This window comes from Oryx dammah, unplaced genomic scaffold (assembly GCF_014754425.2).
Source record: "Oryx dammah isolate SB20612 unplaced genomic scaffold, SCBI_Odam_1.1 HiC_scaffold_21, whole genome shotgun sequence".
Classification (NCBI taxonomy): Eukaryota; Metazoa; Chordata; class Mammalia; order Artiodactyla; family Bovidae; genus Oryx; species Oryx dammah.
Genome location: NW_024070205.1, coordinates 26,772,112 through 26,789,865, shown reverse-complemented (window position 1 = coordinate 26,789,865; position 17,754 = coordinate 26,772,112). Strand labels below are relative to the sequence as shown.

At 43.2% G+C, this 17,754-nt stretch overlaps 1 protein-coding gene across 2 annotated transcripts in view; it reads right to left on the bottom strand.

The window, feature by feature from the left end:
* PRDM2 (PR/SET domain 2) overlaps window positions 1–11,779 on the bottom strand; it is a 133,366-nt gene extending 121,587 nt beyond the window's left edge. The window contains exon 1 of one of the 2 annotated variants that reach the window (XM_040263934.1): window positions 11,735–11,779. The gene's annotated coding sequence lies outside the window, so the exon portion shown is untranslated. The remainder of the gene's footprint in view (window positions 1–11,734) is intronic. The other variant, XM_040263939.1, reaches the window with a different exon arrangement.
* Window positions 11,780–17,754: the final 5,975 nt, after the last annotated feature.

Sequence of the window (17,754 nt, the reverse complement as noted above, 5' to 3'; positions counted from 1 at the left end):
TAGACAGCATATTAAAAAGCAGAGATGTTACTTTGCTGACAAAGCTATGGTTCTTCCAGTAGTCACGTATGGACGTGAGAGTTGGACCATAAATAAAGCTGACGCTGAAGAATTGATGCTTTTAAGCTGTGGTGTTGGAGAAGACTCTTGAGAGTCCCTTGGACTGCAAGGAGATCCAACCAGTCCATCCTAAAGGAGATCAGTCCTGGGTGTTCATTGGAAGGACTGAAGCTGAATCTCCAGTATTTTGGCCACCTGATGGGAAGAGCTGACTCATAAAGATCCTGATGCTGGGAAAGATTGAGGCAGGAAGAGAAGGGGGCGAGAGAGGATGAGATGATTGGATGGCATCACTGACTCAATGGACATGAATATAAGCAAACTCCAGGAGATAGTGAAGGACAGGGAAGCCTGGCGTGCTACAGTCCAAGAGGGTCAGACACAACCTAGTGACTGAACAACAACAACATCAAGACTCAGAAGAAACTAACTAACTGGACAAATAGTAAAACAGAAAAAAGAGAACTGGCATGACTGCAGCAAAATTTTAAAAATCAAAAATATGTTGAAAACATGGACTAAAAGAAAAAATTTTAAAAATATCATTGCGTAAAAGAAGTCTTGGAATGTTTATGACCTACATAAGAAAAGAAAAATAATTCTAAAACTAATCACTACATAAAGTAGATCTCTCACGGTAAATGAATATCATTGTGGCAAACACCGAGATGATCAACCTTTTAGCAGAGTAGATTTACAGATTTACACTGTAAATCTTAACTTTCTCTAACCAAAGATTCTTGCAGTCCCCAGAAACTTTTAGAAAAATAATTAAAATATCCAAAGCATGCCAACTTCTCAAAGGCAGTTTTCATTAACAAACTCAGCTAATGTACTATCAAAAACTACCATTCACAATTCCTACCAGAAGAATGGAATCACCAAGTTACAATCTATAAACTCCAGCTATCAACAGGAAAACATCTAGCATCCATTCTTGGGGATTAAGAAGAATCACATAATTCATAAATACTGAATCTGCCTAGGAATTTGCTGAATGAAGTCATTCATTTTCCTTTTCTAAAATTATACATAAAATATCACTGAAATAATCATCCAGAACATTTAGTTTCACACTGAAAAATATACACCCAACTTTCCTTTAAAATGACAGACTATGTCACCAAATTAAATAAGCTAAAGTGAAAAATCAAAACTGGTATGTCTATCACTTTCATTAGGGGTGTGTGCGTGTGTGTGTGAAGAGAAAAAAACAGATTTGAGAATACAGCAAAGATTTGGCAACCCTTTGGTGAGTGAAGTTCAAGTCACTTAGTCGTGTCCAACTCTTTGCGACCTCTTGGACTATACAATCCATGGAATTCTCCAGGCCAGAATACTACAGTGGGTAGTCTTTCCCTTCTCCAGGGGATCTTCCCGACCCAAGAATCGAACCCAGGTTTCCCACATTGCAGGCGGATTCTTTACCAGCTGAGCCACCAGGGAAGCCCAAGAATACTGCAATGGGTAGCCTTTCCTCCAACCCAGGAATCGAACCAGGGTCTCCTGCATTTCAGGTGGATTATTTACCAACTGAGCTATCAGGTAATAACCCTTTGGTAAATCGGACAATATGAACTCTTACAGCTTAAAACTGCTCATGCCTCTCACCCTCTAGAATGATTTCTAGCCAAGGCAAAAGCAACAGTATAACAGCACATCAAGAGAGGAATTTCTCAAACTCAAGTGTGTATTAAGAGATATAAAGAACTTAATGCTCACAAATAAATCAGTAAGTTATCCCATTTCAATAAACTGGTTTCCTCAGTGATACCCTGAAAACCACAGACAAATATCCCAGGGCCTGATTCCCCAAATTCACAGAGCAGAGTGTCCTGACACCAACCTAAATAAGGAGGCAGAGCTTAGAGAATTTACTCCAGGTAGAACTTGACAGGCTCCCTGGTAGCTCAGATGGTGAAGAATCTGCTGACAATGCAAGAGACCTGGGTTCAATTCCTGGGTTGGGAAGATCCCCTGGAGAAGGAAATGGCAACCCACTCCAGTATTCTTGCCTGGGAAAGTACAGGAACACTGGAGCCTGGTGGGCTACAGTCCACAGAGAGCAAACAGTCAGACACGACTGAGCAACTAACACAACACAGGAGAACTTGATATTGACAACGCAGTTCCCCCAGACGTGAGAGGAAGATGAGGTCTACTGTTTCGAATGGCTTTAGAGCCACAGAGCTCTGATGGGATGAGGTTGATTACTTTTGTCTGAAATATCTCTAAGTTAAACAACACCATAGTAGAATGTTTAATAAGAGACCAGCAGATAAACTAGGAGAGTAATATGAATGCAAATTTAGATTATGGCACTCTAGGGGCCTTTTCTTCCCCTAGAATATCTCCTTTACTTGAAAAAAAAAATTTTTAATATAAGGGAAAATTTTCAAGAAACACCTCTCCAAGTATTCACTAGTAAAGAGCTAAAACTAAATGTATAGCAAGTGCTGATTATTTATCATTTACCTGGTAATGTTAGGGATGGCTATCACATGCACTGTCTCACTCTGAAGTGAAAGTGAAAGGGCTTCCCTGGTGGCTCAGCTGGTAAAGAATCCACCTGCAATGTGGGAGACCTGGGTTTGATCCCTGGGTTGGGAAGATCCCCTGGAGAAGGGAAAGGCTACCCACTCCAGTATTCTGGCCTGGAGAATTCCATGGATTGTACAGTTCATGCGGTCGCAAAGAGTCGGACATGACTGAGCAACTTTCACTTTCTTATAATTCTGATTAAATGTATACACCTACATCATTATATTATGCTGAACATATAATTTACTACATCAAAACTTTTAGGTTTTGTTTTGGGTTTCTACAAAAATTCTACAAGTGCTTTCTAGCCAGTCCCTGCTGTCTGATGAGAACTATGCACAGATTCAAGATCATTATTATAATTCCCACCTCTCTGCTGAAAATTATAACCAACTGTTGACTATGTATTCTCCATACATTCTGCAAAACAGCATTAAACTTAAAGAATTTCCTATAAAATGATGCTTTTGTAACATTTTCCCATGTTAGTTGCATTAAAAACTTTAACTTATTATACAAGGAAAATTAAACTGATTCTTTTCTCACATCCAAGCTTCCAACTCAAACACAGACTTTCTACAAGGAGTTACCCCGTGACAGCTCACTTCACAATTCCCCAAATAAAATGTACTCTCAATTAACCCCTTTGAGTTACTATTCTTCCACTGGAGTTCCCAAAGCAGATGTAACTGATGTGATTAAACATTAAAAATTAAGGGACTTTCAGGAACCCTGCAAAATACTTGTGAATTTTCTGTAAAGGGGACGAAAGCTTCAGTACTGTGAGGAACTGTTCTTGCCACTCAATATGCATCTTTTCAAACCTGAGCATCAATATAGTCATCTTACAAGTGGCTGCTCAGAGGCTTTCTGGTTTCTCCTATACAATAAAGTATATAGGAAAACTCACCATCCACAAACTACACATAAATGACAAGGAGACTTCTGAAACTCGTAAGTGAACAACCTATAGCAAAATTACAAGTTACACCAGATAAGAGTAACAACTATATTTTGCTAATATGCCAGGGTCAACAGTCAGTGCATTTCTTGAGATTTTCTCCCAAGAGTTTATTATTATTTTGGTAGGGAGCAACTCTTCTACTTTAAATGAAACCTGAAATCTGGAGTCTATCCTCTAAGTGTGTAACTACTTCTAGTCTCAACAGCATTTTAAAGTAACAGCAACATCTACTGTTTGCAGGGGCTTCCCTGGTGGCTCCGTGGTAAAGAATCCTCCTGCCAATGCAGGAGTCCTACCTGGGTTTGATCCCTGGGTTGGGAAGATCCGCTGAAGAAGGAAATGGCAACCCACTCCAGTATTTTTGCCTGAGAAATCCCACGGACAGAGGAGCCTGGCAAGCTACAGTTCACGGGGTAGCAAAAGAGTTGGACACAACTTAACAACTAAACAACAAAAACTCTTTGCAAAGTGATGTTTGTGTACTGCTCTACAGTTTAAGTAAAGAGACACAGATGTGTAGAACAGCCTTTCGGACTCTGTGGGAGAGGGTGAGGGTGGGATGATTTGGGAGAATGGCATTGAAACATGCATATTATCATACGTGAAACAGATCACCAGTCCAGGTACGATAGACAGGATGCTCAGGGCTGGTGCACTGGGATGACCCAGAGGGACAGTATGGGGAGGGAGGTTGGAGCGGGGTTCAGGATGGGGAACACGTGTACACCCGTGGCGGATTCATATCGATGTATGGCAAAACCAATACATTATTGAAAGTAATTAGCCTCCAATTAAAATAAATAAATTTTTTTTAAAAAAGAAGTTCTTATACATATATGAATTTTTATTGTTTAAAGGAAAGTATGTTTCCTCAACTTCTCCATGACTCAGTAACTGAACAACACATTTTCTCAAAATAAATAATTAGTGGTTCTGGTTTCAAGGTAAAGAGGAATGCCTCCCCCTACCCGGGGACTCAACATATGACACAGAGGATGAAGGACCACCTCTTGGTGCCACCAGCTGGAGTAATCCAGGCAGTGCCCCTCAAGCCAGGGTGTGTGCCGAGCCCACAGCTTTGTCCCACTGCAGACGCTACAGTTCTTGGGGCATCTGTTGTTGTTGTTAGTCGCTCAGTCCTGCCTGATTCTTTGTGACCCCACGGACACCGGCACGCCAGGCTTCCCCGTCCTACACCATCTCCCGGAGTTTGCTCAAATCATGTCCACTGAGTCAGTAATGCCATCCAACCGGCACGCCAGGCTTCCCCGTCCTACACCATCTCCCGGAGTTTGCTCAAATCATGTCCACTGAGTCAGTAATGCCATCCAACCGGCACGCCAGGCTTCTCTGTCCTACACCATCTCCCGGAGTTTGCTCAAATCATGTCCACTGAGTCAGTAATGCCATCCAACCGGCACGCCAGGCTTCCCCGTCCTTCACCATCTCCCGGAGTTTGCTCAAATCATGTCAGTAATGCCATCCAACCATCTCGTCCTCTGCGTCCCCTTCTCCTCCTGCCTTCAATCTTTCCCAGCATAAAGGGTGGTGTCTGAGTTCCAGGTTAAAAGTAAACTTGACCTGTAGGAAATGTTCCTCAAAGATAGTGAAGAAGTCAGTATCCACCCAATCTCCTCCTGACACAAATCCTGAGGGTCTTTAGAGAAAGATGGAAACAAGGATTTTCTTAAAAACAGAGCCAGTGAACGCGTGCAGGCAGAAGGAGCCCAGGGAAACAGTCTGCCTCCAGGGCTGCCCATCAGGAGGGCAGCTTTGCCCTGGGGTGGGTAACATGCCCCAGAAAAGTTTGAGAACTGCCACAAACCAAGTGAGGCCTTACAGTGTAGGAAGGTTAAACTGACAGGTTAAGAGTGAAGAGGCAGGAGAGGAAAGGGCAGCCAGAAAGACTGGGGCCAGGCAAGCCGGCTAAGAATCTGGATGATAAGCAATAAACCTTTGAAACGCTCATGACAGCAGAAAAGAAATGACAAATGTGACTAACGCTGCAGAGGAAGAATGAACAGAATGTGTTTTCAAACCTAACAGGAGGTAAAAAGAGATGGTGAAGATGAGTTCAACAAAATCTGGAATGTGACTGACAAGAAGAATGAGTGTATTTTAAAGACAGATAAGCCAGGAGTACAGGTAGCATTTAAGTGGAAGGTGCCGAGTTCCATTTGAGAGACTCTGAGAAGAGGGACCTGGAAAACCGCATCCACTAAACGGGGAAAAAAGTCCCAGCACAGACTGTCTTCAAGGCGGGGGACTGAGATTTAGAAGTCTTCAGCCACAAGGGGGTGCCTAGGGACAGAGGAAAGTGTGTTAGTCTAGTCGCTGAGTCGGGTTGCCCTCCAGGCTTCTCTGTCCATAGAATTCTCCAGGCAGGAATACTGGACTGGGTAGCCATTCCCTTCTCCAGGGGATCTTCCTGACCCAGGGATTGAACCTGGGTCTCCTGCACTGCACGCAGATTCTTTACCTTCTGAGCCACCAGGGGAAGACCCAAAGACAGAGGAAATCCCAAGGGAAAAAGTACCCAGCAAGAGTATAGAAGACAAAGGACTGGGCTTTGTGAAAGGCATGGAGGAAAGTAGGAAAAAAGTTTCCCCTTTCACCATGTTCAGTAGAGGGAGGATGGGATAAGCGAAAAAACTTTAGGACTCAGAAATAACCTGGAAGGATTTCTCTTCCAAGAAATCCTTGTGCCACATTAGCCTTCAATGGGCTTCCCTGGTGGTTCAGTGGTAAAGAATCCGCCTGCCAATGCAGGAGATGTGGGGTGGATCCCTGGGTGGGGAATACTCCCTGGACAAGGAAATGGCAACCCACTCCAGGGTTCTCGCCTGGGAAATGCCATGGACAGAGGGGCCTGGCGGGCTACAGTCCACAGGCTGCAAAAGAGTCGGAAATGACTTAGAGACTAAAGAACAACAACATCCCTCAATACCTATTTTTAAAAAATTTTAAGCAAAATGCTAGTATTGTTTTTGAAAAACCTAAAGAATCTCAAATTGCTTGCTCACATATTCATCTGTTCACCTTAAAATATCCGAATAAAAGATGGAGGTAATCACTGTACTCACTTTTCAAATACAAAGAGGATAGAGGGGGTAACTGTCCTACCCTTCCCACTGCCAGAAATAATGCCGCCCCTGAACATAGCTGGGATATAGTTCATTCCGTATATCGAGGCAGCACTCTATTATCAGAGAACTGCACTGACACAAAATTCATCTCCCAAATCAAGGGGACTGAGCTGCTCAACAACCTCAGGTAGCAGAGCTTCACACATCTGTCCTAAGACTCCTTCCTTTTTAAAATTCCTTCTTTTAGGTATACTTTAATATTAGGCCTTTCAGGATGATGGCAAAGTTCCAAAAACAAATCTCATGGAATGGGAAATATTTAGGATCTAGTTTTCATAATGATCCTCCAATGTATGCTTAATTTACGTGGTCTTAAAAAGGCCTTATGAAATGGGCAGCATTCATACTTGTATATAATAAGGGCTGATGAATCTCACAACTCTTTTCAAATATTGATGGCATCATTTAAATTACTTTAAAATACCACAGAATTTTCCCACCAGAATTTAACGTAGTCTTAGTGGAACTACATACAAGCACATGTAAAATCTGTAGGTGTTACCAATTTCCAGACAGGCTGCCCATTGTAATCAAACTAACAGTTGCATTTTGCTTTCCATATTTCAGGCAAGCTATGCCAAGAAATAATTTAGCTCTTTCAAAGCAAAGCCTATCATATGATTTATTGCAAGAGGTACAAAATATTCTTTTCACTGAAATGGCTGGCAAATATATAAGTATTCAGTTGCATGTTCCAAAGGACTAATAAGTGAAAACAGAGTAGATGACATGAACCAAGAATCTAAGAAAAAACATTATACTGTACTGAGAAAAATATTATAAGCATATTTCACTCCAATGAACCAGATTTATTACATACAGTAACTCTAATTCATGCTTCAGGGAAGTGGAGGTAGGGAAAGAAAGGCATTCTCTTTAAGAAAGAATAGTTAAATGACATAAGCATTCATTCCAGTGAATGAATGTGATTCTGTACATTCAAATAATCTGTCATTCAGAAAACAACTCCATTACCAAATGTGATTCAAGAGCGCCTCTCTTTTTTTCAGTGAGTTCTAACACTATTATTATTATTACTATTATTACAACTTATTAAAGGTTACTTATGCCATGATAAAAATTCAATCTATACTATCTATTCTTTTAAAGAATTCAAATAAAGACTTGACAACTTACATTTTCCCCCCAGGGGAAGGTGCAGGTGTGTCACAAATATCAATAACCTATCTTTAAGTTATAAAGCAATAAACTTAGCTAAACACTGCAAAAATCAATTTTATTTCTTCAGGACAAATTTTTCACTTTCAGTTCATAACCCTGAATTGTTTTGTTTTGTTTTTTTAAAAAAAGGAAATTTTAGAAAAAATTAGGCTTCTTCCTGCAATATTCAAGGGGCTGCTTCACAAAGTTCCATTTTCTAGAAGAAAAGACCACTGTTTTTGTGCTATTCAGTATAACAGACCACAAGCTTAAATTATTCACCATGTTTCAAGTCTATGAAAATTTAAAGTTCATAATCATTTAATCTACATACTGGGAATGCTGATCCTATATCAGGAAAACTTCTCCATAGTTTCCGTGTTACCTCAAGTTCCTTTATCTCTTGCTATGAAAGGGGCACCAAAGCAAAACTGCCGAAAGTGACCATTCAAAAAAGTCATAAAATTGGGAGTGCCCTAGTGGTACAATGGTTAAGACTGTGCATTGCCAATGTAGGAGGCACGGGTTCAATCCCTCATGGAGGAACAAAGAGCCTACATGCCATGCAGCACGGCCAAAAGATTAAAAAAAAAAAAATTAAATGGACAGTCATAAAATCAAACTCAGGAGAAGAACTTCCACCTGTAACAAGCCTGTTCCCTGGCTTCAAGGGGAACTTCACATAAACCAGTGGCATATATTCTTACAGTTCTTTGACTAAAGAGATTCCAAAAACCGCTTCTATGATTCAACCATCCAGTGAGATGGGCCTTCCTTTAAAGCAGTGGCTAAAAACTGGGGTAGCCCTACAGGGACATCTTGCAATGTCTGGAGGGTTTATGGATTGTCACAACTTGGGCAGCGGGGGTGCCACTGGCATCTGGTGGGCAAAGGTCAGGGACGCTGCCAGATATCCTACAGGGTACAGGACAGTTCCCACGACAAAGAATGATCCAGCCCCACAACCATGTTGAGGTAAGAAACCTTGTTTCAATGAGATCTAAGTACTACTTTCAGTCACCCTATGAAGTTGATTATTATTGGCTATAAGTATAAGCATCTAATTTCAAAAGGAGAGGGCCAGAACAGTATCCCAGACCTCTAAGCAAACACTCGGAGGAGCGAAGGCATAGCTGATGAGCTCTAGGCCAACTGCACAGCCCTGGACAGATGTCAGCAGGATCAGCAGTCACCACTGTCGGGTAACGTCCCCATCACCTGGAAACTCCCTGGATCTACACGTTGCCACAAGCCTGACAATTTCCCCCCACTGCCCACCTACTCCCTCTTTACTCCCCACTACGGAGTTTTCTAAGGCAGCCCACGGGCTTTTTTTTCTTCTGCACGAGGATTAAAAATAGCATGAAAAGCCAAGTCAGAAGACATGAAAATAGTAAATAACCTAAGGTGCTTTCCATCCTGGAAAGTCTCTGATTTAACAGGACTTAAAAGGTTTGTAAATCAGATCTGGAACTTGAAAAGAGATGGGTAGCTTAAAGAAACAGTCCCATGAATAAACAAACATCTAAGGTAAAATAGTCATCAAAAGAATATTCGTGCAGATATATGTCTATAACTGCACAGACCCAGATGAGGGAGAATAAAACGGAGCTGAAATGGAGCGCTATTTCTTCAAACTGCACTGGCAGGAAAAATGAGTCTTTAGAGGCTAAAAAACAGAATTTATATTTTTCACGTATCTTAAAAGATGACAGGGGTTGAAAATCCACAATAGAAAAAACTTTTAAACAAATCTTAAAGAAAAGAAAATCTCAAGCTGTTGAAACCTTACTGATCAATACGGAATTGATAAATAAATTATGGCCCACCCTATACAATGTGGCCATTAAAAATCGCATTGAAGATTTAGTGGCATGGATATATGCTCACAATATCATAAAGGAAGAGAGATTATAAACAATATATAGCATATGATATCTATCCCGTACAAAGTGCAAACATATAGTAGTGAATAAATATAAACAAGGAAAGAAAATATACACACGCACACCGAGAGACAGTAAGGAGGAGGTCTGCCAAAATGTTCACAGTGGTTATCTGAGTGGGAAGGGAATGGTCTATTTCTATTCCTTCTTTGTGTTTTTCTCCATTTTCAAACTCTCCTAGAGTGAGAATCTTTTGTTCCATTTTGTACTTACAAAACTAACACGTTATTACAGATTTACGCCCAATTGTTTCAGGAGCTGTCCACAAAATGAGAAAAAAAACAAATGTGAACCTGCCGACTTTTCTATGAAAAAAAAAACCGTCTTCAGAATCAACAAAAACGAACCTCTACTGAGCGCTTTGATTATGCACGTGGTGATTTTCTAAGCACTTCAAATATATTAACTTATTTAAACCAAACCAAATTAGATGTGTAAAAAGAGCCCTGGAATACCAGAAGCTGTGAACAAACGTCAGTCCCACTATGAATTTCAATCTCAGTTTCCAATGCTTGAAATGAGGGAGCTGGACTAGCTTTAACGATCCCCTCAAGGCTATCCTGAGATTCTATGTGTAAACAATGTGGGCAAATGAGTGTTTGTAAGGAAGCCTACAGGAGAATGAAGGGGCAGCTGCGTGCCACCTCAAAAACAAGACCCTACTAAAAAGGAACAGACAATATGTCTCTCAGTTCCTCCTCCTTAATATCTGTACAGCACATTTCATAACATGTTTTTAAAAAATGTTTAAAGGCCTACATTTCCCCAACATACATGCATGCAAGTGATCAAATCGAGATGAAGTCTGGCATCTTAAGAGAACCACTGAAAGGGTCTGTTTGTTGTTAAAAGATTGTGACTGCTTTTAACAATAATCCTGTAGTAAACAAAAACTTTAATATTTTAATCGCCTTCTGGGTAGGGCCATTTTAGTGTCCGATCAGAGGGATTTAAAAGACTTAACTAGGATTCACCAAAACGCGTTCTGAAATAAAACCAAAACCCCAACACAACGCTCAATGGAAGATGAGGGGCCAGCATGCGTGTCCTCTCTCTGGGGAAATTACAGCTGCGTAGTGGAGGTACTGTGGACTCTCCGGGTCGACGTGGGATTGTTTCCGAAGCTCGTGTCTGGACACATGGTGGCCAGGGGTTTACGCGTGGGTCGGGAGCCACCGCGGAGGTGAAGGGAAAGACGCTGACCGGCTTGGTCTACTTCGTGTCTCTCCTGCCACCATCAAAAATAGGTTCGTGGGCATCTTTGGTAACAAAATGCGTAAGAGATAAATGCGCTGTCTGTTAAACACAAAAACACCGGTGGGTCTGTGATGGGATTATCGCGGGAGAACGTTTCCGAGCTTAAACTACACTTCGTGGATTTAGGAAACACAAAGACGCGAAACACTGAACAAATTCAGACTGCAAGTGTGAGAGACACGTTCGGTTGGAACACACAAAAAGAAGAACAAGATCCCTTGAAATTGGAACGGCCCTGGGACCGGTGGGCACCCTCGCGGGCCCAGGACCGGGATCCCGGGGGAGTCGCAGCCGCCCGCCCGGCGCCGCCGCCCGGCAGCCCACCCGCGTACTCCCCGCGGGGCGCGCGGCTAGCCAACGGCGACAAAGCGGACCCCACAACTTCCCCGCGCCGGGGCCCAAGGCCGGGCCCGGGTGCTCGGCGTGGGTGGGACGGACTCCGGCCGCCCGCGAGCCGCGCCTCATAGCGGGGGGCCCCGCGAGCGCGGGACGCTGAGACCTCGAAGGGGGCGCGCCCGCCGGCCCGCTTGGCCCTGCGCGCCCGGGTCCCCGGCGTGTCGCTCCCGCCGCCGCCGCCTCGCTCCTCGCGGACAGAGATTCGAGTCCCGGCGCGGAGCCCGCCGCCGTCCCGGAAGCCACCCGCCCTGGCTGCTTCTTACCTGGCTGCGCCCGCCGCGCCCCGCGCCTCAGAGCACCGAGAGCCGCCGCCCGAACCGCCGCCACCGCTCCGCCCGCCCCGGCGCCCGCGGCCGCGCCACCGCCATCTTGGCTCCGGTCGGAAGTGACGTCGGGCGGCGCCGGCCGCGCGACCTCCGGGACCCGCGCCGTCGCCAAGGGCCTCGACCCCCGACTGCGCAGACCCCTGACGCGCCTCCACCGGAGGACCCCGACCCCGGCCTCACACTCCCGGAGGGCCCCGACCCGGGCCGCCCTGGCTCCGAGGTGTGTTCGCCCGGAATCCCCGACTTCGGTTCTCGCTGGCACGACGACCGGGACTGCTCACGTCCCGACACGCGGCCGTCCTCACAGGGACCCCGAGGACCCCGGCGGCCAGGCCCGGGCTTGCCGCCACCAGTCTGCCTGCCCCAAAGGCTTGGGATTCTGCGCAATCGAAAGTTACTACGAGAACCTGGAGGGAAAAAGAAAATGGCTTCATCACTAAGTTCCTGTCAAATGAGGAAACATAGACCCCTTTCTTCACTCCTCTCTAAAGGACCAGTCTAGCCTACCCCCAAAGATCCAGCTCCAAGGGGAGGATGCAGCTGGGTTTATTTGTTCCTTCGTTACAAAAGAGTATTTCTTGCCTGCTGGCCATGTGGCTAGCAGTGTGCTACGTGCTGAGAGTAATGCACAGACATGACTTTGGCCTTGTCCTGTGGAACTTAACTGTTTACAAATGAGGAAGTAGACAGCCTGGATGATGATGAATAAATGCTCTCATGGAGATGAGCCTAGTCGAGTCGGAGGTGTCTATTATAGATTTCCAAGGAGCGACATCTAGCAGGAAGTCGTCGGCAAGGAGTCCGAAGTGAGAGAGAAAGCTGCAGGCTGAAGATGAGATAGAAAGTTGGGTTATATCCCATATGGATGGTATTTAAGGCCATGACGACTTGAAGATAAAGCCCTGAGAATGGAATCAGGGAGAATCTAAATGAAATGGGCGGCATAAGGCGCCTGTGGAAAGGACCCACCCAAAGGAGGAGACACACTAAATTAGATGCAGTTGGTCTCTCTTTGGAAACTTCTGAAGGAGCTTACAAATCTGTTTATGTAACTAGGGTTTAATTTTAAGAAAACATGATGAGTCAACGTGCATTATCGTCTTATTGTGAAGGGATGATGCTAACGACTTAGTCCAGTATAGTGAACAAATCAAGATAATAACCTCATCAGATAAATAAGTGAGGGAGACTCCACCACCCATATTCCGCCCATAATCAAAACACCAGTATCCAAATAAACCTAAAAAAATTAATAAATAAAAGCTATGTGCCATCTGGCATTCAAAAGAATGCAAAAGAAAATAAAGGAACATATAAGTTAAAAGTGACACAGTGAGCCAGAAGGTGTACTAGGAAGCAACATGCCAAGAGATGGTGAAAAATGGAAAAGAGTGGTTGTCCTCCTTGCCATTCATTTAAATGGGTATTTTAGTTTCCTGTTGCTCTTGCAGCAAATTATTGCAAACTGGGTGGCTTAAAACACCAGAAATACATTCTCTCACAGTTCTAGAGGTCAAAAGTCTAAAATCAGTATCACTGAGCCAAAATCAAGACATCAACAAGACCACTCTCCCTCTAGAGGCCCTAGGGGAGAATCTTGCCTCTTGCAGCTTCTAGCAACTGCCAGCATTCCTAGGCTTGTGGCTACATCAGTCTTCAAGACCAGCATCTTTAACACTGTGCTCCATCCTCTCTTCACCTCCTCTGTGTGCAGTTGAATTTCCCTCTGCACTCCTCTTCTAAGGATACATGTAATTGCGTTTGGGACCCACCCAAGTAACCCAATATAATCTCATCTCAAATCTCTCACTTAATCACAAAATCCTCTTTCCATGGTGGACTAGGACATGAAAATATCTTTGTTGTTGTTTTTGAGTCAGTAAGCCCACCAGGCTCTTCTGTCCATGGGATTTCCCAGGCATTCTCAAGAATACTGGAGTGGGTTCCCATTTCCTTCTCTAGGGGATCTTCTCCACCCAGGGATCCAACCCAAGTCTCCTGCACAGGCAGGTGTATTCTTAACACTGAGCCACCTGGGAACCTCAAATTTGTATTCTGGGGACATTATTTAGCCTGCTACATTGAGTCTATCTTTAGCACTTCTTAATTCCACCTCTTCTTCATCCATTGTGTATTTTTTATCTACATATGTCTCTTGAACATTATATATTTTTCAATTTGTGCTACATCTCAGGAAAAATAATAAATATTTTCTCAATCCAAAAATATATGAACTATTGATAATACAGTGTGATTTTGTGTTCATTATCTGTCTGATATCACTCTTTTGCCTCTTTGAAAAGGTTTTAAAAGGCAAAAATATTGCTAAAGGAAGAAGGAAGGATTTTGAGACATTTCATCACGTCTCATGGGCCATTTCTGTATCAAGGGATAGAAATGTAAAATGCAGACTTTGGATCTACAACAGGAATGAAACTCCATTCTACACAGATACATCTAGCACAGGTCCTGGCCAGTTTTGTACCATGGCATGCAGAACCATTATAGAGGACAGTCGTCATTTGTCATCCCAATACCCAGAACTGTGTCTAGCACATAACAAATGCTGCTGCTGCTGCTGCTGCTGAGTCGCTTCAGTCGTGTCCGACTGTGCGATCCCATAGACGGCAGCCCACCAGGCTCCCCCGTCCCTGGGATTCTCCAGGCAAGAACACTGGAGTGGGTTGCCATTTCTTTCTCCAGTGCATGAATGTGAAAAGTGAAAGTGAAGTCACTCAGTCGTGTCCGACTCTTAGCGACCGCATGGACTGCAGCCCACCAGGCTCCTCTGTCCATGGGATTCTCCAGGCAAGAGTACTGGAGTGGGGTGCCATTGCCTTCTCCGAGAAGAAATGCTAGACAGAGCCTTTTAATGGGAAAAAAAAGTCTTCTCCCTGCTTCTTCGGATGTGGCTAGATTTCAGCAAATATGTATGGACCAGAGACACTGTGCTTTGGAAAGACAGCATATGGTTACAATAGGAACCACAGAGCTCCTGCTAAGCATCCAGCCAGGAGACCTACAGCAGTGCTCCTAAAAAGATGAAAGACCTTACTGCCAAGATTAAAGAATTTATAGCCCATTGCCAATGAGAAAGTCAGTGGACTTCAGATTACCTGGATGATAACAATGGTAACTCTCCACTGGCTTCCATTCTGGGTATTTTACATGGACTCTCTCATTCATCCTCATAGCAACTGTATATGATAAGCACTGTCCTCACTTTACAGATGAGGAAATGGAGGCCAGGAAAGCTTAGAAACAACTAGGTTTGGGGGAGAGGGGTGATTGGTGTGTTTGCTTTTTAATATTATTTTTGGCTGCATCGGGTCTTAATTGCAACACGTGGGATCTTCTTGCAGCCTGTGTAGTTGTGGCATTGTGACCTAGTTGCCCCAAGGTATGTGGGATCTTAGATCCCTGACTAAGGATAGAACCCACATCCCCAGCTTTGGGAGCATTCTTAACCACTGGACCACCAGGGAAGTCCTCAGAACCAGGTTTTGAACCTAGACAGCTTAGCTCCCTACTAAGCTATCTAACAAATTAACTTACTCCCCTCAACTAAAAGAAACTTGAGAACTGCTCTAGGCAACTCTGTCGCTACATGCTCTCAACTGTTTATTCCCAAGATAGTTGGGGTAGTAGTTGGGAAGTATTTTTTTAAATACCTGTATAAAGTGAAAAGTGAAAGTTGCTCAATCATGTCCAACTCTTTGTGACCCCATGGACTATATAGTCCATGAAATTCTCCAGGCCAGAATATTGGAGTGGGTAGCCTTTCCCTTCTCCAGGGTATCTTCCCAACTCAGGGATCAAACCCAGGTCTCCCACATTACAGGCAGGTTCTTTACCAGCTGAGCCACCTGCATAAAGAGACCATTCTAAATACTCTCCCTGGACTATCAGGGAAGAACATGAGGAGATAAAGGATGAAGTGTCTAAGGGCAATGACATCAAATGAACTCATGTTTTGTTCAAATAATGCATCACTTACTTTTCTTTTTCTTTTAGAAATACTGAGCCCCCTTTCCTCCTGACTGCAAGTTGTGTTGGATGAGATCCAGAGTCTCTTCTCCCAGTTTCTCCACCTCCCCCTCTCTGCTCATCACCTCTCTGCCAAGTCACTTACCCAAACAAGGAGTGACGTCTGAGCAAGCACACCAGCAGCCAGAAGATTTGAGGCTTGGATTCTGGGTTCAGATTAAAGATAAACGAATGAAGTTCAAAGATAGAAACTCTAGGGACTAAAGAGACAAGTTATTGCATGATGGACACTTTTGGCTGCACATTTTCAATGAAAAGACTTGTGCAGCCTCCAGATATATAGAGGAATCTTAACAGTGGTGAGATGTAATGGGAAGAAGGGGAAAGGCGGGAACCTTTATGAGGGTTAATCTGTGTGTGAACTTGATAGTGTGTTTTTGTAATCCTCATGACAGCAGCAACAGTGGCTGCTGCTTTTCAAGTGAAGACAATAAAGCACAGGCTGTAGGGGGCACAGTGGTGGAGAGGCAGAATTCAAGGACTTGTCCAGGGTCAAAGTCCACTATTGCTCTACTGGCCAGACCGCTTCCCAGGCATCAAGGTGCTCTTAGCAATACACTTTCTAGGCACTAGGAAGAGCACAGAGGTACACCAACCTGCACACCAAGAACTTAGGGTCTAGTGGAGCAGACTGGACTTGCTTATAAAACTGCAGCAGGGCACAGTGTAAGTCTAGAACATACCAGATTGGGCACATTCAAGGTGGTATGGCCATAGACTAAGATGAGAACAGCAGCCTGTTGCTCCATATGTGTTTCATGAGGGTTTGCTCCCCACTCCTTTTTTAAATATTTCAATATTACTTTAAGGCAACCTACTGAATGTGAGAAAATATATCTGATAAAGAGTTAATATCCAAAATATATAAAGAACTCATACAACTCAATAGCAAACAAAAAACAAAAAACCATCCGATTTAAAAAATGGGCAGAGGATCTGAATAGACACTTTTCCAAAGACATATCAATGGACAACAGGCACATGAAAAAGTGCTCAACATCATTAATCATAAGGAAAATGAAAATCAAAACCACAATGAGACATCACCTCATACCTATGGTGGCTACTATCAAAAAGACAAGAAATAGCAAATGTTGGCAAGGATGTAAAGGAAAGGAAACTCGTGCAGTATTGGTGTTAATGTAAATTGATACAACTGCTATGGAAAGGCACATGGAGTTTTCTCAAAAAATTAAAAACAGAACTACCATATGATCCAGCAATTCCACTTCTGTATTTTTATCTGAGAAAATGAAAACACTAACTCAAGAAGATATATGTACCCCCATCTTCATTGCAGCATTGTTTATTGTTTATAATAGCCAAGATACAAAAGCAACCCAAGTGCCCATAAATAGAGGAATGGATAAAGAAATGCAATAGACACACACAAACAAAATGGAATACTACTCAGCCATAAAAAATGAAATCTTATCACTTATGACAGTATGGATGAGCCTCAAGGGCATTAAGTGAAGTAAGAGAAAGATAAATATCATACTATCTCATTTATATGTGGAATCTAAAAAATAAAACAGCAACAACATCAGAAAAACTAAGAGATTATAGATACAGAGAACAGAGGTGGGAGTGAGAGATGGGCAAAATGGATGAAGGTAGTTCAAAGGTACAAGCTTCCAGTCATCAAATAAGTCACAGGCATGAAACGTACAGCATGGCAACTATAGTTAATAATACAATATTGCAGATTTGAAAATTGCTAAGAAAAAATCTTGTAAGTTCTCATCACAAGAAAAAAAAATTTATGTATGTGTGATGACAGATGTTAACTAGACTTATTATAGTGGTTTTGTAATATAACTAATATTAAATGCTTTTTATTTTTTATTTTATTTATTTACTTTTTGGCTGCGCCTTGCAGCTTGTGAGATTTTAGTTCCCCAACCAGG